At 44.7% G+C, this 20,639-nt stretch overlaps 1 pseudogene across 1 annotated transcript in view; it reads right to left on the bottom strand.

Annotated features, from left to right (window-relative positions):
- The window catches only part of LOC144134161 (cytochrome P450 3A14-like), a 51,152-nt pseudogene extending 30,847 nt beyond the window's left edge, over positions 1-20,305 (bottom strand). The window contains exons 1-5 of the transcript XR_013315123.1: positions 20,273-20,305; positions 19,339-19,391; positions 14,914-15,010; positions 7,468-7,593; positions 5,168-5,398 (exon numbers count right to left, since the gene is read on the bottom strand). The product of XR_013315123.1 is annotated as a cytochrome P450 3A14-like (transcript). The remainder of the gene's footprint in view (positions 1-5,167; positions 5,399-7,467; positions 7,594-14,913; positions 15,011-19,338; positions 19,392-20,272) is intronic.
- Between the last annotated feature and the right edge of the window lie 334 nt (positions 20,306-20,639).

Below are 20,639 nucleotides of genomic sequence, written 5' to 3'. Positions count from 1 at the left end.
CGCCACCAGGTCACGTGACCTAGGTGGCAGATGGGCCACCTGCTTCAATGATTAGTTCTCGGGGGATTGTTCGCTCGCGCTGCCGCAGACGACGACACCGGGCTTCCTCTGAACGAGACCCTTAATGCTATCGCGTTAAACCTCTATAGTATTGACAGCTGTGGCTTCTGTTGTGAGGCGCTATAACGAGTTTGGCCGATAGCTAACTACAAAAGTATATCGCGTTGACACTTGAGCGAGAGCAAAGGAACACTACTCCGTGAAGAGTACGCTTCCTTTAGAGGCTTAAACAGCAGTCTGCCAGAAATCTTTAAACACAGTCGGTTCCCACGCACATACTAAATGCACACATCCGAAGCCCCCCACAACCATCGATGCAGGCTTTTGTTCATTTGAAGGGCTTTAAATCATGGCCTGCCACAAAACATGGCACTTGTTTGGATCCGAGGACCTCCTCACTTCTCCCGGCGCTGGAAGCACTACAGGTAACAACGAGGGCGGCAAGTACTTCAATGTTCCCGTCGTTACCGCCAGCCTCGCTACGCCGACTACCTCTCCCATATCTCTCCCGGCGCTGGAAGCACTGCAGGTCACAACCAGGGCAGTACGTGCTGCAGTGTTTCCGTCATTATCGCCAGCCTGGCTACGCCGACTCCCTCTCCCATATCTCTCCCGGCGCTCGAAGCACTACAGGTCGCAACCAGGGCGGTACGTAACTCAATGTTCCCGTTATTATCGTCAGCCTGGATACGCCGACTTCCTCTCCCATGTTTCTCTCGGCGCTGCAAGCACTGCAGGTCACAACCAGGGCGGCATGTACTGCAATTTTCCCGTCATTATCGTCAGCCTCGCTACGACGACTAACTCTCCCATATCTCTCTCGGCGCTGCAAGCACTGCAAGTCACAACCAGGGCGGCACGTACTGCAATGTTCCCGTCATTATCGTCAGCCTGGCTACGCCGAACAACTCTCCCATATCTCTCCCGGCGCTGTAAGCACTACAGGTCACAACCAGGGTGGCACGTATACTATAATGTTCCCGTCATTATTGGCAGCCTGGATGCGCCCTACTGCCTCTCCCATGTCTCTACAATTAACCCTGGCCTGTGCCAGCCGCGGCCACATTATCCCCGCCATAAGATCGTCCCAATGATGGGTCATTGCCGCTACTCATTGGTGTGCCTTTTCTAGCCTTCCTGACGACTCGGTAGCGGCCACGCTATCATCTGATGCGACGTTGGCGTTTAGTGGTGTCGATATATTCCTATAGTTTTAATTGAATCGACTTTTTGCACACGGCCGTTCTGCGCATCCGCGTCTCTCATCCTCCACCTTCGATGCATGAACACAAAGCTCAGCTCTTACTGTGCATCCGCAGCCCATGTCAAAGGAAGCAGCATGCGACAGACGGTGGCGGCTGTCAAGCCCACATCTGGCGCTTAGTAGGCGCGGTTGGCGCCTCGCGGAGGCGGATCGCCCTTGCGTCTCTCATGTGCCCGCCGCCGTGGCTCAGCGGTTAGGGCGCTCGGCTACTGATCCGGAGTACCCGGGTTCAAACTCGACCACGGCGGCCGCGTTTCCATGGAGGCGAAACGCAAAAGGCGCCCGTGTGCTGTGCGATGTCTGTGCAGGTTAAAGATCCACAGGTGGTCGAAATTATTCCGGAGCCCTCTACAAGGCCACCTCTTTCTTCTGTCACTCTCACCTTTATCCCTTTCCTTACGGCGTAGTTCAGGTGTCAACAGAGATATGTGAGACAGATACTGTGTTATTTTATTTCCTCAAAAACCGATCAGAAATTTTAGTTTTTGTTTACAGCGAGAAGCAGACGTGTTTTCGCCATAATTGGTTTCTAGGGGAAAGGAAATGGCGCAGTATCTGTCTCATAAATCCTTGGACACCCGAACCGCGCGCCTTAAGGGAAGGGATAAAGGTGGAAGTGAAAGAAGCAAGGAGGAGAGAGGTGCCGTAGTGGAGGGCTCCGGTATAATTTCGACCACATGGGGATTTTTAACGTGCACTGACATCGCACAGCACACGGGCGCCCTAGCGTTTTGCCTCTATAAAAACGCAGCCGCCGCGGTCGGGTTCGAACCCGGGAACTCCGGATCAGTAGTCGAGCGCCCTAACCACTGAGCCACCGCGGCGGGTCACATCTCATCAAAAAAGCAGACTCCTAAGAAGGATGGAGCGTAATTGTTATAATTCCAGGCACTCACAATGGAGTGTAATCCTGAGAAAGAGATCCTAACAATACACACCTACGCAAGAGGAGCCGCGTGACTGTAGCAGAGAGGTGCACCGATTTCTAGACTCATTGTAAGAAACAACTGAACGCCAAAAGTGAGACACAATATGGCTTTTGTACGCAAGAAAGGTCTAACTGCAACTGTTTCGTTGTGTGGTGCTTCATTAATTGATGACGGCTTACGACAAGGGTGGGAATAAAGGAATGGATCAACGACAAGTTTTTATGCAAGGCCACTAATACGCTCACCAGCAATGACCGAAAATCTTGTCCCCGTACGTACGTACTTTATATCGATCTTGTTCTGTGGCCTAGCAACCCATGTTACCCGGTTAAACTCGTGTAGTAACTCGGGGAATCTTGGCGTAGCATCGTGCTAGCGGAGCGAGAGGTTACCCGGGAAGAGTAATATGGGTCGCGCTCTCCTTAATGGTGGCTGTGATAAAAACAGTGCAGCTAAGCATCGCTTAATCTCGGCGCCACTGCGCCGGTTATGGTATTTGGTATAAGTACTCGCCGCCATGTATTAATGTTAAGTAGAGAATGACAATTCTGCACATGGGTACAACCCACTATAGACATCACATCACTCTTAAGGCAGAGCATAAGTGCCCCCTCCAAAAGATGAATGAACACCTGCTTTCTCTCGTCCATTCAATTTAATTACAATAAAGCTCTACCAAATTTAGTGACCTTTAAATCATTAAAGGGAAAAACTAGCGAACCTGCCCTTGGTTTGCTCTTTCAGGAGGTCCCAATAAAAAGGAGACTGAAGTAACAGCCAATCCCGTCGTTGACTAGCAGACACGCCAGATGTCGGCTTCCTATGGGATGGCTTCCGGAACGAGTGTATTTTATCTACGCGATCGCCAACTGGTCGCCACAAAGGTGGCAGCCTATCCGCAGCCTGACCGCTTCAGTGACATCACACCACTCAAAGCTTGTCCCGCTCAAACGGCTAAACAGGCGCTGATTTTCGTACCGCGAATGAATCTCCAATTTGCTGCACTATGTTTGAGGTCCAGAGCCCATGATATACCCAAATGAGTGGCAGCGTAAAATATTATGTTTTTTGGAGTATATCCGATTAGCAAGAGTAACGGCCCTTTTCCTCTTCCTGTCACTAGCGCTGGTTATAACATGACCACTCCAATCTGCTCTCTGTTATTTTAGGCCTTGGTTAGGGTCGGTTGCCAAGCTCTGCAATATATTGGCAATAAATGTTTCCACCACCACTATTAACAATGAGCAAGCGGGTTGAGGGCCACCGGCTTCGTTAGTAAAGACAGTGAAGCCACAAAGCACTTATGAACGCACATGAGATAGAACCAACAACCAGCCAGCCTTAAGGCAGAAAAAGTCAAATTTAACGGCCTCATATTCTGACGTAAAATGGGTGGAAGGTGAATATATCTCGCAGTTGTCAGCCTAATCAGCCAAGCGGCAGCAGTGAAAATGGACTATACAGCGAGTCCTGACAAATGGATTCCCGACTTTTTAGAGCAGGCGCAGTAGTTCAATATACGCCTATTCGGTTTAAAATAGGTTTGCGACTACGCTCGCGGGTGACCAACCAAATAGTTTGCTTTCAGGTTGGTTAACGACTGCGTTGCATTCCTTTTCATACTACTGCTTACTGTGGTTAACAGAAATGTATAGCTTTAGCGGCCATAAATCCCTAATCACTTTTGTAAGGCTAAAACATAACAAAGAGGATATTTGGGTGAGATAGTTGGTGCATGGCGTTAAGTAATGGAAACAGTGCCAGTGTAGTAATTTCTCTTTCTTGTTCCTAGCTCTGTTCCCTATATTTGAAAATGAAACGGCAAAGACAATGTAATACAACGCCTGAACCGTCGGTTCTGTCATGAATTCCACCTCTTTGTTTAGCGTTTATAAATAACGGCTAAAGGAAATAGGCAATTAATAATGTAGAATTAGCACAAATAAGATATCTTTAGATACGACAGACATCATAAGCATCATCACCAGCCGCACTACGCCCATTGTAGGACAAAGGCGTCTCCCATATCTCTGCAATTAGCCCTGTCTTGTCTTCCGCGGCAACCTTATCCTCGCAAACACTTTGATCTCATCCGCCCACATTACTATCCGCCGCGCCTACCCGCGCTCTCCTTGGAATCCTGTCCGTTATCCTTAAGCAGCATTTGTTATCTTCCTTTCGCATTACATGCCCCGTCCAAGCCCATTTCCTCCTCTTGATATCCACTAGGAGTTTCTTCCCTCCCCCACTGTGCCCTATCTCTGTTTCTTAATGTTACACCAATAATTTTCCTTTCCATGGCTCGCGGCGTTCTCCTTATACGTTGAAACATTTTCGTTAGCCGGCACATTAGCCTGCAAAACACACTGTAACAACAAGTGGCATGCTTGCAAAGCAACACTCTTTTAGACACAATGATGCACACAGAACTTTAGCATATCCCAAGATATCGCATAAACGATGCTTTTCAGATGGCTAGTCTAGCATTCCGCAGATTTTAAATAAATAACACCTCGCAAGACAGAAACTCCGTGCGCTTTCCATAAATTACTTATAAGCGCTTTTTGTATTTCGCTTCCTTATTTCATTTGGTTAGATACTACAGTAGTTAGCAAAATTATGTATTGATTAAAAACCGATACTGCAGCTGTGATATTCTTCGTGTGATTTGCGCTGCTTAGCTCTTCAAAAGTGTTCAGTGCCGGTTGCTGGGAGGTGGGGCTACTCAAGCTACTTGTACACAGCTTTTTTCCCACCTTCCGAGCCACATCTCATTCTCATGTGCAAATTGCTTTGTACGCTGTGGTAAATAAATCAACTTCGAACAAACCAGCATGTCTTAATGCTCAATGGCTTACTTCACAAGAAACTGCGAGCAATGGCAGAATACCAAACGAAAGGACTCACGGCCCACCATGTGGAGGGCACCAGTCATTCCGTTGTGCGCGGTCTGCTTAGCGAGGCAGATCAGCGGGTGGTCAGGGTTGCCGAGATATCGGTCGAGAGTCCCAAAGCAGCGTTTGCCGGTCAACTCCATGGCCAGGGGCTCGTACATTCGCAGCATGTGCACCTCTTCGGCCGTGTTGGCATACCGCTCCAGCAAGTGCAGGAAAACGTTGGCGTCTTCTTCAAGAGCTGGCATCATCTGGGCGCCGTGGAAAGAACAGGCAGTGGTATATTGGTCAGGAACATCTTTCAGGCAGAACAAGAGTATCTGGACGCGCACCCCGGAATCGAGCCTTTTAAATTCTGCATTGCCCCATGTACAAGTGACGTATAGCGCGATCAGATGTGAATCGTTTTCATTGCTAACCACGGAACTACATTAAATGGTGACGCACTTAAAAAAAAAATTTTTCTGCACATTATAAATCATAGGTCAAAGTTCCAGCTACGAGAAGTCCAGGTGACCTGCTTATTGCCTTAACACCAATGCGGCCAATAAATTATGTAGTAATAATGCTATGTTTACAGGTGATGGAGAAATTTTGAATTTTCATCTCGACTCAGTGCTCAAACTTGATCACTTGCGCGTAGTTTAAGCGTTTTCAGAGCATAAAAATTACCAAAGTTAGCTAAGTTGAACTGTGCTTAAAAAATCTTTGACGTTGTTCCAATTACCGTTTGTAATGGCATCCCAGAATGCCATTACTGTTTGTAATGGCATCCCAGAACTTCAGTTAATTACAGGGTTACAGTACCTCTTTATGCTCTCTTCACTGGTTCACAGCATAGTAAATGGCGTCTAGTTTAAATGTGCGACCGCATTCAATTTCGCGCCCCTCAGTAATTAACAGTAACACTGAGATGTTTAACTGGTCTCTGAGCCCTATTACACTACGCCAACCTAACAGCGAGAATTATTATTTTTAATACTCTTTCAGCACCTTTCATATCTGGATACAGAATTCTAAAGAAAACATTAACTTCAAAGTAAATCCCCGCCGCGGTGGCTCAGTGGTTAGGGCGCTCGGCTACCGATCCGCAGTTCCCGGGTTCGAACCCGACCTCAAAGGCTGCGTTTTCATGGAGGCAAAACGCTAAGGCGCCCGTGTCCTGTGCGATTTCAGTGCACGTTAAAGATCCCCAGGTGGTCGAAATTATTCCGGAGCCCTCCACTACGGCACCTCCTTCTTCCCTTCTTCTTTCACTCCCTCCCTTGGCCCTTCCCTTACGGCGCAGTTCAGGTGTCCAACGATATATGAGACAGATACTGCGCTATTTCCTTTCCCTAAAAACCTATTATTATTATTATTATTATTATTATTATTATTATTATTATTATTATTATTATTATTATTATTCAAAGCAAAAAGTTAGCGTTTCCTCGTCCCGTTTCTCTACGTCGTTTGGTTCCTTTGTTTGTGCAAGTTTTTGTAAGCGCTGCCGATTTTCAGATTCAAAATCAACCAACTCGCCAAAACCACTGCTCTGCTGCAGATTTCTCGCTATTTCGTTCTCTCCTCTAGAGAGCCCGCACCAAGATTTCTATTCAGTTCTTATCATCTTATTCCTCTATTTATACATGGGAACTTTTTCCGCGCTAAACGGTCTGACTGGAGCCTTGTCTAAGCCGTGGAGATATTTTACGGAGCAGCGAAAGTCAGTATAGACAGAGAAATGAAAGCCGTCCCGGTGGCTCAGTGGTTGTGGTGGTCGGCTTATGGCTCAAAAGACGCGGGTTCGATCTAAGCAACAGCAGTCGCATTTCGATTGAGGCGAAACGCTACATGCCTGTGTACTGTGGGATGTCAGTGCACGTTAAAGAAACCCGGGTGATGGAAATTATCCGGAGCCCTCCGCTACGACGTCCGTCATAGCTTAAGCTGCTTTGCGACGTTAGGCCCCATAATACCAAATAGAAAAATATGAAATATACAAAATAAGACGCTTTTTATTCATGGCACACATTCTTTTGGGAGAAGCAAAAGCCGATACAAGTTATACACAAGACGTACACATAAATACGAAGCATACAAAAGAGCACACTTCGACTATATATCATGACATATCCCGGTTAAATAAAAACTTGGTGAAATACAAGACAAGTAATTTAATAGGAATTCTAGATTAAAGGCAATTACGCATGAATGAAATATTTCTTTCTAGTGACTTGCATCAAAAACTACTCCATCCCCGCTCAACTCTTAAAAACCGAATGTAGACGGCAGGTATTCTTTTACAATATTCGGCCTAGGTAGAATGCCTACTTACCTGCTTCAATTTGGCTGAAGTAAAGACACCAGCCACCGAGCTTCGGATGTTCCTCCAGTACGGGGCAGTAACGTGCAATACTGATTTTCCCAGGTATGGATGCTGCTCCATCGTTGCCATCGTTACCTGAACGCATACATGAGTTGGTTAGTGCACAAAACAGATTTTAGCACACGAGGGATATTTTAGCAGAGTGAAGGGCAACAGTGATAATTAAAGCCAAAACAACATCGGTTCCGACCCCCGGTCTGTTGCCTTCTAATCCGCAGAGTGATCTCGTGATATCTATGCGTGCTTTTAGAACGATGACACTGTTATTCCCAGTATCGAGAAAGAAAACCGAGGGGGAGGGGGGGGGGGGGGGGAGGCGGCATGCAAACAGCTATGTAAGGCTTGGATTCCTTGCATCTGGCCCATCGTGGCTCCTACTCTCTACGCATAACAGAATAAAAAAATATCCGTTTAATAATATTTCTAGATAACTGCAAAGATGCAGATTAGCGGCTTTTCTCTGATTTTAAAAAACCAAAACTGCAAGCACATATCTTCACTAGGCAGGAAGGCAATGGAAAATATGATAATCTTCCACCATTTCTTGATTAAACAGTATTATTTATTAGTAAAAGCGCGTGCCGTGACGACTTTCTCATGCAGCTACTCAACTTGAAGTATACATTTTTGGTGTGCTGCATCTGCTACCACGATTATACCTCTGTGAAGCATGCACTCTAGTGAGTTTTAAACTATGCGAATGAGAGGATATTATCAGGTCGAGAAGAAAAAATTACGGGGGAACCTAATTATCATTATGCAATGAATAATTTTTTAGGTTTTCTTCCTCGTTTTATTCGCTGCTCTTATAGTTATTCTTATCTATTATATTATATGTCATTTGTCTCTACAAATTTCCCATATTAATTTTTTGTTTTGCGTTCTTGCAGTGGCAGCCACCATTTGGGCCTCTCCCTCATTTCTCCTAATGCATGGAAAACGGGTCCTTGACCACACTTGAGCAAAACGAAAATACCTTCTGCCATGGCACTCTTTGGCCGCAGATGACTTTGCATATTTTTAACGCAAACACGGCAGGACCTAGACAGGAACAAAAAAACACGGGCGCTCGTGTTTGTCTGTTTCAGTCTATGTCCTGTCGCCTTTGCGCTAACAATGTGCATACTATTTCAGAAAACCAACTAGCCGAAGATCTAACTATATTAAAACAGACGGCCGCAACATGGGTGGCATGATACACTATGCACTGCGGACATACGAAAACTGATAATACTTTACAGAAGCACGGCTCATGGGGCCAGTTATTTCATGACTGAAAAAACTGCGGCGCAAAGAAGACATCACAAAAAATACAAGGACAACACATGCGCACACTACCGACTGTTTGCCGCACTCACCTCACTCACCAGTGATAGAGCGTGGTTACATGGTGAGTGAGGGTTATATATATGCCATTTTCTTCCAATGCGCATCTGTTGTCCTTTTCTTTTTTGTGTGTCTTCATTGCGCCGCAGTTTTTCAGTCTCTAACAATATTGATTGATAAAATCATCTTGCTCGCTCTTCCTATGATTGACTCTTTTTCTCAAAGTAGTGCTGTGCAAGTAGTGATTTTCTCAACACCGAATCAAATAGAAATTTAATGGTGATTGAGCCGAATCCAATGCGAATCAAAAAATTTTATGAATATGTGCTACTTTTACGATTATTAAACAAAACGAAGAATGTCGGCGGCGCTGCGATACGGCGCGATAACCTATGAAGTTACAGCCAAAGCTGTCAAAACGCGCAGCACTGAATGCCATTACGGGGAACGAACACTAGTTCACTTGATTAAACGCATTGTGGGGCAGCGGGACATACCTATCTACCATTTTCATCTACAGTTAGCTCGGCCTAAGCAGCTCCTCGGACATTATCACCCGTGTTTTGTTTTAGGGCGGAAGCCTTTATTGACTCATTCTCCCGTCCATCAGTCCGGCATGACATCCAGCAACTCGATAAGAAAAGAACAACCTTGCGCACGCTGGGATTCGAACCACCACCCTTCCGTTCCGCAGCCGTGCGTGCTAACGACTACGCTACTTCCTTCCAACGCATATGTAGTTCTCCTTTTCTAGGACGCTGGGGAGTGTTTTCGCAAAGACGTCGAATCAGACGTATGCCTCCCAAACGCTCTCCAGTCTCTCCAGCATTTAAGATTCACAAACAATTGTGTACTTAAGTAACATCTTAACCACACATCAGTAACAAAAGCATCAACACTGCGCTAGAGGCTATCGCCTCACCGCACTTTGGGTCAACAAAGTGCCCCCTGAATTTTTTTTATCTTCCATAATTTGAATGACAATGCACTACCCCATGCAAAAATTTCAGCACGATGATGACGCACATATTGTGCGTCATTTAGGTTTCTTTTGGGTTACCAGTTGCGTTGACACACATATCTGATCGATAACCCTTGATACCGTCGTACTTGCAAGTGATATTTTGGGCAAGAGAACAATTTAATGCTTCTACTCTAAGGTTTACAAATAATCTTGCCGATCCTCTTTACTGACTAAGCTTCATGACATCAAGTATTAGGCAATAACAAATGAGCTACGTTCTCAAATTGAAAACGTTTAGGCGTAGCGTTTCCTCTCTACATCTTTATCAAGCCTTCATCAACATTTCTTTTTTTTTTGCAAGAAGACAAAATTTACTTATTCCTGAGGAAGTTATTGAGCTTTATATAAGCCTCCGTGACGTCAAAATAGGCAGGCATGACGAATGCGATAAAGAATTCGCGGAGCTCCCTGTTAACGTTGGTACATTGTTCCATTGTGAAGAACAGTCTCCGATAACAAATATTTGCACATAAAAAAGCAACGCTAAGCGCTCGGTGGCACACGGAATAAACATCGATCCACAAACACTCTTTGGTCAAATGCGCAAAGCTGCCGGCACAGATGAAGGTGTTTGAGAGTGTACAACACCAGAAATAGCACGTCAAGTTTCTCTAATTCGTTCTACACGTAGTGAAAGGTTTTGTCCAGTGTAGCTCATTTCAACTTTCACCAGCGAGCTTCCTTTTTGGCATTTCATGTCTTTCTTGCGGTCGGAGAAACATAACAACGCATTCGGAAGCAGAAGATGCTTTTCACCCAAAATAATTGTCATCGGGCAAGAAGAACTGTGAGAGAGAATTTCATTACCGTGTTCCTGACATATTCTGGTCTGAATGCGGGCCAGCTTCAGTTCTGAAGCCACACCGAAGTAATTATTATTGGTGTTGACACTACGCCGCAATTATCGTGCGGTATACAGAGGGGTCAAAACTAGATTTTACTTTTTTTTTTAAACGTGAAACGCCATACGCTAACGCCATTTTTGCACGTTGGTAATGCGGCCGGGCGGACACAATTTCGGTTATCACTTGTCGCCATAATTCCGTAATTAACTAAAATTCATTACCTTTTATTGGCTGAAGTTAACGTGCATGTTTATATTGAGACTTTTTTGGCAGTTGCTCTCGAGGGCCATTCTATTTTGTACAATTTATTAACGCCCCTGTGTTCTGAGATGCGGACGTCTAAAATGTCATCCCAGTTCGCCTAATTACGCATGCGAGACAGCGGCTCTCGGCGTGAAGCACCTTCGTCGTATGACGCAGCTGTTGCGTGTGACACTCTGCCTTGCAAGAGTGTGCAGCGAGCGGCATAGCGTCTTTCTACCAGCTGTGCAAGCTATCGCTTAAAGAAACAGCTCTGCCTTATCGCCGACCCAACAGTTATTCATCGGTTTTGGTCGCCAAGAAGGAAAACGCTGGACCCGAGCGAAGTCATCCACGTCGCCGCTCGCTGCACTCTTGCAAGGCGGAGTGCCATACGCAACAGCTGCGTCACACGAGGAAGGTGCTTTACGCTGAGAGCCGCTGTCTCGCATACGTAATTAGACGAACTGGGCCAAAATTTTAGACTTCCGCATCCCAGAACACAGGCGTGTTACTAAAATTGTACAAAATGAAATAGCCCTCGAAAGCAACTGCCTCCAATTTCCCAATATAAACATGCACGCTAATTTCAGCCAATATTTATTTATTTATTTATTTATTACTCAGTTAGTAAACCAACCTACACGCGGAACGAATATTCTTGACCTTGTTTTGACTTCATGCCCCGACAATTCAAGCATCGTCTCTACTAGTGAGGGATTCAGTGACCATCTGATTCTTAATTTTGCAGTTAGCATTCCATCACATACGCGGCATCTAACGTCTAAGCTCATCTTCAACTATAAAAAAGCTGATTGCAAAGCTCTTAACGTTGGTCTGCAAGAATTTTGCTCCTCGTACCTTTCCACTTTCTCTTCCCGTACCGTCAATGAAAACTGGACCTTATTTAAAGAAAAGTTGCTGTCATTAATGGTTGCTCACGTACCACAAACTTCATTTCGGGTCAACATTTCTAAGCCATGGTATCATAGGTCACTTCGCACAATTAAGAATAAAAAGAAGCGATTATTTAAAGCAATGAAAAAATCTGGATCTCCCTCTCTGAAACTGCAACAGAAAGACTGCGAAAAACTATACTGCCGTGCCGTTCGTAAAGCGAGACATAAATTTTATTCTCATGACCTTCAATCCCTTATGCGCAACAACCCTAAAAAATTCTGGCGTACAATATCCCCAACTAACACTCATACCCAAATCGCTCTACAGGACAATACCGGAAATTTCATTACTGACGAAGAAAGTGCGACTATCTTTAACAATTATCTTACTTCAGTGTTCACCCATGAAGATCTTTCTAACATTCCTGCCACCGCCGAAGTCGACTACAGATATATGACCCCCATCGAATTAACTGTTGAAGGCATCGCGTCACTTATCAAAAACCTTAAAATGTCCACTAGCTCCGGTGTTGACGGAATCAACGCCAAAATTCTTAAACTCACTATAAACTCGAGCAGCTTAATCTTGTATCACATTTTTCAGCAGTCTTTATCTACAGGTGAACTTCCGTTTGATTGGAAAATAGGCAAAGTCATCCCCGTGTTCAAATCCGGAGACAGAAGTAACATCAGTAACTACCGACCTATATCTTTAACCAGTATTGCATGTAAGCTCCTAGAACATATCATTGCTTCAAATGTTGCGCAGCACCTTGAACAAAACCGCTTTTTTTACCCTCATCAGCACGGTTTTAGAAAAGGACTGTCATGCGATACGCAACTCATGGAATTTACGCACGAAGTTCTGACTAACATGAATGATAACCAACAGACTGATTGCATTTTCATCGACTTTTCTAAGGCTTTTGATCGGGTAGCACATTGTCGTTTAATTGCCAAATTCTCTGCTTTAAATATCGACTCATTAACGCTATCATGGATTAGAAATTTCCTCTCATTTCGCAAACAATTTACCAGTATAAATAATTGTTCATCCTCTCTCTCTGAAGTATCGTCCGGTGTTCCCCAGGGCAGTGTCCTGGGCCCGTTACTATTTTTAATATATATTAACGATCTGCCAACCGACATTACCTTTAACATCCGTTTGTTTGCTGACGACTGTATTATTTACCGCAGAATTTCTAATCAAACCGATCATATCGCTTTACAGAAAGATCTAGACCATATAACAAACTGGTGTTCCATGTGGCTAATGCCGGTCAACACTGATAAGTGTAAATTAATGACTTTCAGCCGTAAACTTTCAAACTCTTCTTTCACCTACTCGCTCAGCAGTAATCATGTGACAACAGCGTCCTCATATAAATATCTCGGCATTCACCTAAATCGAAACCTTTCCTGGTCGACACACATTAATAAAATTACAGCTAAGGCTTCACGAACCCTTGGATACTTAAAGCGTAATCTTCATGGTGCACCATCTGACACTCGAAAACTAGCCTACCAGACGTTTGTCCGCCCACAACTAGAATTTGCATCACCCATCTGGTCACCTCACCAAGCGTATCTAACACGTAATCTCGAATCTATACAGAACCGTGCTGCACGCTTCATCGCTCGTGATTATAACCGGCATTCCAGCGTCACTAAGATCAAGTTATCGCTATCACTTGAGTCTTTAGAATCACGTCGTACCGTAGCCCTTCTTTGCTTATTTTATAAAATGATTTTCAGTCTTCACAGTCACACATTACCTTTGTCACGGCCATGTCGCACATCTCATCGCCTCCATAATCATAGCAGCTTTACGCGTATTTTTGGTCATACAAAAGCATTCAACATGTCTGCTCTCCCACGTGCCATAAACTAATGGAACAGCCTTCCTGACGATGCTACTAATACCAGAAATCCTGCTACATTTCGTGATAAAATAACCGCAATCTTCGCCTAGTTGTCTCAGTTCTGTGTATTCTTGCGAAAAATGTTTTATTGCTGCTTAGAGTGAACTAACTTGTGCACTTTTTAGCCTCTCTGTCAAATCGTGTTCCATTTCCATGTTGCCACATTTTGAAACACGTAATTATTGTGTGTTGTATTACTTTATTTGTATTCTTCTGAGTGCCTCTTGCTAACTATTGTATAAAGTTTTTCTTCTGTCCTTATTTTCTGTCCTTATTTTGTGTTTTTTTTTGCGCTGTTCTCTAACTTCTATGTACTGCCCCACTCACACAATGCTCCAATGTAAAGGAGCCTGTGAGTAACTTGAATAAATAAATAAAATAAATGCTCTCGTACTCGAATAACAAAAAATGTTTCGCGTTTCGTGTTTAACTGTTTTTCTTTGGAAGACATAATGCTGAATTTCTAATGCTTGATTATATGATGAGTACACAAAGAAATAAAATCCGCTAAAGCTCCATTTATTAAATTCGAAAGAAAAAACTGCTGAACCATTAAACACTACTTTTAAGAATCCTGTATCTCTAGAGTTGGATATCGGTGGAGCTTTAGTGCAGAATTGGAGATTTCACTCTTTTTTCGTCATAGCATCTCTCTCTGAGTTGTGTTTCAATCTTAACTAGGTTAATAAATTAAAAAAGGTGCGGCGCACGAGTGACTGGCGAACACTGTGACATATCTCTTCCGCATACTCTGAAGTTTACCGGTAAGAAATCTGAACAGTAAAGAGAACGCAGAGCTGATAATTGGTCACAAGCGCAGGAAGAACAGATTTCTCCTAAGTTTTGTTTTTGACAAAATTGAGCGTGACTACCATTCAATTCTGGTTTTATAGTATGTCTTCAGAATAATCGCCATCGTTTAACACCTCGACGCGAGAGATTAGGAAAGCCTCGTCTTGTAACTCCTTTCGAGCTTCGGAGAAACGCATTCCACACGGCAGCTATTCCGCATGGCTCTGCAAGAGGCAGGCCACTCGTGCGCTCGGAGTTTGATGTCCTCATCTCGAGTGTAAAAACATTAAAGCTATTTATTATCAACGGCATGCTTCGGCCGTTGCAATTGAGCCTTTGATACTTACGCCTCGATTCGTGAAGTTCTTAAAGTTCCGCACGAACACGTGTTCGATCATGTCCAAGTCAGTAGTAACGACAAATGGCACGTCCCCGTTGTAGAAGCTGCGTGTGAATACATCGCCGTCAGTTAGAGGTGACAACTGCGAGGGCATACGAAGCTCCGCTCACATCTTTTTTCCCAAGGAGCGAAAGAGGAACCCTCCTCCTTCCCGCAACTTCCCCCAAGTCCATGTGTTACTACAAAAACGGGCACCTACAGGGACCCTGAATTGATATTGAGTCATATTCTAAGGCGGTCTTTGCTAGTAGTGGAGTGAAATTTAGAACATCAGCGTGGAACCTATAATCTAATTTTTTTCGTAAATTGCTGACAGCAATGGATTATGCCGGCACTTTGCCGAGTGTTCTTACTCGCCCCTACCGTGCTGACGTGAATATGGGCAGTCTAAGCGAACCTCGTTTTTAGGGCATGCCCAAGGGGCATAGATGCGATAGGGCGTGGCGGGGCGCGATCCCATCATGTTCTCCTCATTTATTTTTTTATGGTGCTTTTTGTGTATGAGTCGAAAGAATAGATGATGAGAATCAATTTTAATCGCTACCTTCGTTGTTAACGAAGTTAGCATAAAAATATTTGCTGTGGTGTGACAAGTGATAGAATACCGATTGTTGGCGCGCTTTTCCTAACCTTCGTAAATGTTATTTCGCTGTCCCTTTAAGAGCCCCCTCTTCTTTTGAAGGCCAGATCCGGTAGCAGCCGTTAGAACCGAGCACTTCATTCTGCTCGACGCTGTGATCAGACAGGAGGAGGAGGAGGAATAAAAATTTATTGAGAGGGAAGAAGACGGCGGTTGGAGCAAAGCTAATTGAGTCTTCTGTCCAAGACCTCACTGGTTCTGGCCGACGCTGTGTAGATGGCACTGAGCGCCTCCTGGGCTTCCTTCTAGGTTGGCGCTGGTCAGCAGCAACTCGCACTGCTCCAAGGTCGCAGTGGGCTGCTTTATTAGGTATGGTTTTTGGAACATGTCCATGTGATATAAATGAAGGCGGTGGCACCGAACCACGGGCATTCATTGATATATAGAGATATATAGACATAGAGATATATAGAGCGGAGGCCGCGTAGATGGTGGAGGCTGGGAAAGGGAGTTTGTATTCGGTGGAGCGTGTTAGCATTCGGCGAAGATAGGTGCTAGCGACTCGTGAGGGAGTAGTTGTGTCTATAGCATTGTAAGGTCTGAAGGACCGTAGAGCGGTGGCCCGTCGAGTGGTAGATGAATCTCGGGGGTCGCCAATATGGCGCAGAATGGCTCGGCCTGCTCTAGTAGGGACGAGTTGAGCACACTGAGAGGTGAATAATAGCTTTCTGAATCTCTTGGAAAGGAATGCGGAAGCCAAGAGCGAGGAGGCGGCCTGTAGAAGTGCAGATACGGAAGTCCAAGGCAGTCGAGTAGTGGGTGCGTAGGACAACGTTAACATTATTTGTGCCTGCGTGACCGAACTGGTGGCAGGGCACACTGTATCGGATGCAGCTTACTGCAAGGGCTGTGGCCAGGCGGTGGGTGGCCGTCTCATGTATGCCCCTTCGATAACCGGCAGCTTATCTTATCACGCGGCCTATGTGTATAGGACGCTGAGTAAAAAGGTAGTAATGACATGAACATGCGCTTGTCATATTGAGCCAGAAGCCAAGGACGCGTATGAGCGGGCGATCCGTGATGATGATAATAATAACAATAATTGTTGTTTTGGGGAAAGGAAATGGCGCAGTATCTGTCTCATATATCGTTGGATACCTGAACCGCGCCGTAATGGAAGGGATAAGGAGGGAGTGAAAGAAGAGAGGAAGAAAGAGGTGCCGTAGTGGAGGGCTATTATTTTCATTTATTTCGGACAACAATACATGGTGTCCGCGGGCAGAGGCTAAAGGAGACCAGGATGTCTCCTGACGAGGCCTAAAACCCGCATTACACGTCGGTGCAGATGGTGCGGAGTAACATATGAGAACAGTGGTACACCAAACACGGCGAGACAGCAATTCAAAATAAGCAATTACACAAGCACTGGTCAGGTAGAAAATAATACTGAGGAGGTTATCAACAATGAGCAATAGTAAGTGGCGTACAAAAAAAAACACATACACACCGTACAGTAGGAATAACAATGAAATGCAGCAGGTATGCATAATAAAATTTCACACGGGGTTGTTCAAAAGATGCCTAATTTTCTTCTTTAATTGATGAACGTTGACACTCTCTTGGACAAAAGCAATTAATGTTGGATATGTGTTGCATAAAACTGTTCTTTGGTGATCTGTAGTCTGGGTGCCGTAGTTAGTACGAGGCCTAGAACCAATCAAACAAATTGTGCGCAAGTTATGTGTGACTGCTCTATTCAGATAAGAACGGGAAAAAGATTCAAAGTCATGTTTTATTTTTTGGTAGATTAGGAGTGCTAAGGAGTGTTTGTAGCAAAGAAAAACCGGTAATAATTTCGACCACCTGGGGTTTCTTAACGTGCACTGACATCGCACAGCACACGGGCGCTTTAGCGTTTTTCCTTCCCAAAAACGCAGCCGCCGCGCTCGGGTTCGAACCCGGGAACTCCGGATCAGTAGTCGAGTGCCCTATCCACTGAGCCACCGCGGCGGGTCGCCATGCATAAATAAAATAAATATTGCCGAGACTGGCTTTCGAACCCTCTGCGGCGTCCCGGAGATGTATAGTGGCGGTCATAGATTCGGATGAGTTCTGCTTTCTCGGCGGCACATTGCTTGCCACTTACGGTAAAAAAAAATCTTTGCCTTTACATGCGGCGGGTGAATAACGGCCTCTTTGCTGGCCGAGAAACCATTGGTGGACCAGTTGGTAACGGCATCAGTGTAAAGAGTGTAGCCCATGTCAGAGAGTACGGAAAGTTTGTGGACCATCGTAGCCATTGCATTGTTGAAACGGAGTGGTGAGATGACTGCGCCCTGCGGAATGTCTACGTTGATGCGGTGAAAGGGGGTGAACGTTTGAAGTTAATGTCGAAGTTGGCGGTGCGGATCAATCAGAAAGCGGTGACGTATTAAAACATACCTAACAATTCTGGAAAAAAGGCATGCTTGAGCCGGAAACATCCATGAACGCAATTTTTTGTAAAAAGTAAGATTTCACTATAGCAATCTTTATATGTCTATAGATCACCTTGCGGCAGTCTTGAATTTTTTTCTATTAACGTTTTAGCTATCGTCAAAAGCATTCTCTATTGGTTTTCTATTGGAGTCTTAGCTGCTCAAAGCGCCTGACGGAAGCATTTTAAAAGAAATGTTTTGCTACACATCTCATTAATGGACCACTTCCTTCAATATTACCTTAAAGCTGGCTTAGAAGTTAACAATTTTTTTTTTAAAATTGTGCGAGATTGCTGGACTTCTGCGGGGAGAGAAGTTGATAGAGTTGAATCTCCCGAGTATGAGAATGGCGTCAGGAAGATGGTGTCGAATGCGCCACTAATGGGCAGAGATATTCCCCGCCCAGGGGAATGCCACCGAGGACATGTTTGAGAAAGAGAAAAGCACCTTAGGCAGAGAGGCTTGGCCGAAAACCGAGCGTGTATGGTGGGAAGGGTTTGTGTTCCAGGATGGAGGTCAGGAGGCCAGTATTTGTAGCCCTTACATACTGGATAATACAGATGTTTGTTGACGACTTGTCTGGTCGGCTTGTATGCCGTGTGGAAATAACTCGTGGAATTAAATCTGTTCGGCACGGTACACGACTCGAACGACCGCCTTCATCCACAGAGGGCGCGGATAAAATTCATCCATCCATTCATACAATTTAGCCCAGATACCTCATCGGCTTGCGTCAACCTGAACAATATTCTATTCGACGACCTGGTGAATGAGGGAGTTTGTAATTATGGCATACTGATGGCGTATCCTGGCATCATGGCATACTATCTTTATCAATGTTAATAGATAATTAAAAACACATAGCGCATCTGCTTCTTTGATCAGCTGCATCAAACTGAAGACTATTTTTCTTCTGAGTAAAAGTTGATTCGTTGGCTCTCTTTTGACGATGTTGGCTATTGTTTGGCAGTAAGGCGCACATTTATAGGTGTAAAAGTTAGTTTAAGAATTAAACATCTTCAGTGGCAACTCTACTAAAACTCGTTACGCCAATACCGAAGAAAGGCTCCTTGAAAAGTCTTTGGAAGTGAACAGTCGCATGGCTTTGCCTCAGAGATCGGCGAAAAACCGTTAACGATCTCATTGCAGCTTTCTTGCTAAAACAGCTGATGGGAGCCATGGGTGCATTTTATTATTGAGCTCTTACTTGGTCACATTTTCAGCAAAAGAGGCTTTGTTGATGATATATCAAGTATGGGCTAGCGTCAGTTTTCAAGAAGCCAAGAATAAATAATAATATATCGATCTCGCTTACCCATAGATGTCGCCATATTTTTCCAGCCACCGGCCGATCACCTTCTACAGATCCTGTGCAAAAGACATTCGTTACTGTGGGATGACCATACGACCAGGATTTTGGACTTTATTGTTTGCAAAAGCCTCATGAAATCCTAAGCTCTTTCAGCTGCCTAAAGTGGACAACATACTTTTTTGTAGGTTTCGCATAGGTACAAAAATTTAGCCAGTCCAAATGCAGGTAAACGACAGTCATTTTTCTTTTCTTTCGAAATTATCTGGCGCTTTACTGCGTCAAGAACTGCAGTCCTGTCACGTATTCTCTCATTGTATTCGGTAATCACTGAAATCTGTGTAATGAAGTGAGTTGAACTTCTTGAGCGTGCTGGTTAGAATCCTTAGGTACAACAGCGGCTTCAAAAGAAGGCGTTCGCAGGTAAGCACGCATCACACGAGCGCAGACCCTGCACTTCCAATAGGCACTGGTGACGTGGCGTCCGTCATTCTGGTATAATATGTGCTGTCTCTCCGGAACGTCTTTTTATACTGTGCTGTTGTGGCCGAAAGCTTTGTGATTGTTCCAGTGCTTTCTTCTGTCCAGTAAATAGGCGGATCTTTCAGACTTCTGCTCACGTTTTGTGTAGTCGTAAAGGGTGCGACGTAAAGGCCAATGGCAGCTGCCTCATGCACAAATAAACCAAAAGGAACTAAGAGGTAAAATGTAAAGTTTTTGTGATTTCCAGTACTTTGCAGTCAATTTTAGTGGTACAGATTTTCACAGTTTCGTCGCTTTCCGGTAACAGAAAGACCCCGCATATGAACACGTCCCAACCGTTCTTTTTTTTTTGTTCTTGGGAAGTCGTCTGGTGAGCCCCTTTTCCACAATGTCGAGCCCGTTGCTTCTGAAGACCCTCTATAGCGCTTGAATTCGCAATCCGGGCAGTTATTCTCACCGTAGAATGGTATTCCATTAGGTTTCCCCATAGAAGGTTGGGTCGAGGACCGGGAATACCGAGTCTTCTGAAATACGAAAAGTGTAGCCGTCGCCACTTGAAAAGAGAAAGAAAAACTCCTTCTCACTGTAGATGCTCTCCCCATCTAGCTTATTCAGCCTATACAGCTTATCCAGTTTATCCAAACGTATACAGCTAATCCAGCTGCTGGTAGAAAGACTATACTCGGCGGAAATTTTCCTTGGCCATGAAGGAAAAACTCTGAGGGCTGGTCATCCTTAAATTTGTCATTCCGCCAAATAGTTCAGCCATACGATGGTGCACCTGCCCGCTTGACGTGTTGCTTTCTCCACAGAACGGTTCACTC

The sequence above is a fragment of the Amblyomma americanum genome, chromosome 5, assembly GCF_052857255.1.
Source record: "Amblyomma americanum isolate KBUSLIRL-KWMA chromosome 5, ASM5285725v1, whole genome shotgun sequence".
NCBI classification, from domain to species: domain Eukaryota; kingdom Metazoa; phylum Arthropoda; class Arachnida; order Ixodida; family Ixodidae; genus Amblyomma; species Amblyomma americanum.
The sequence above is the reverse complement of the archived record's forward strand: the minus strand, read 5'-3'. Positions and strand labels throughout refer to the sequence as shown.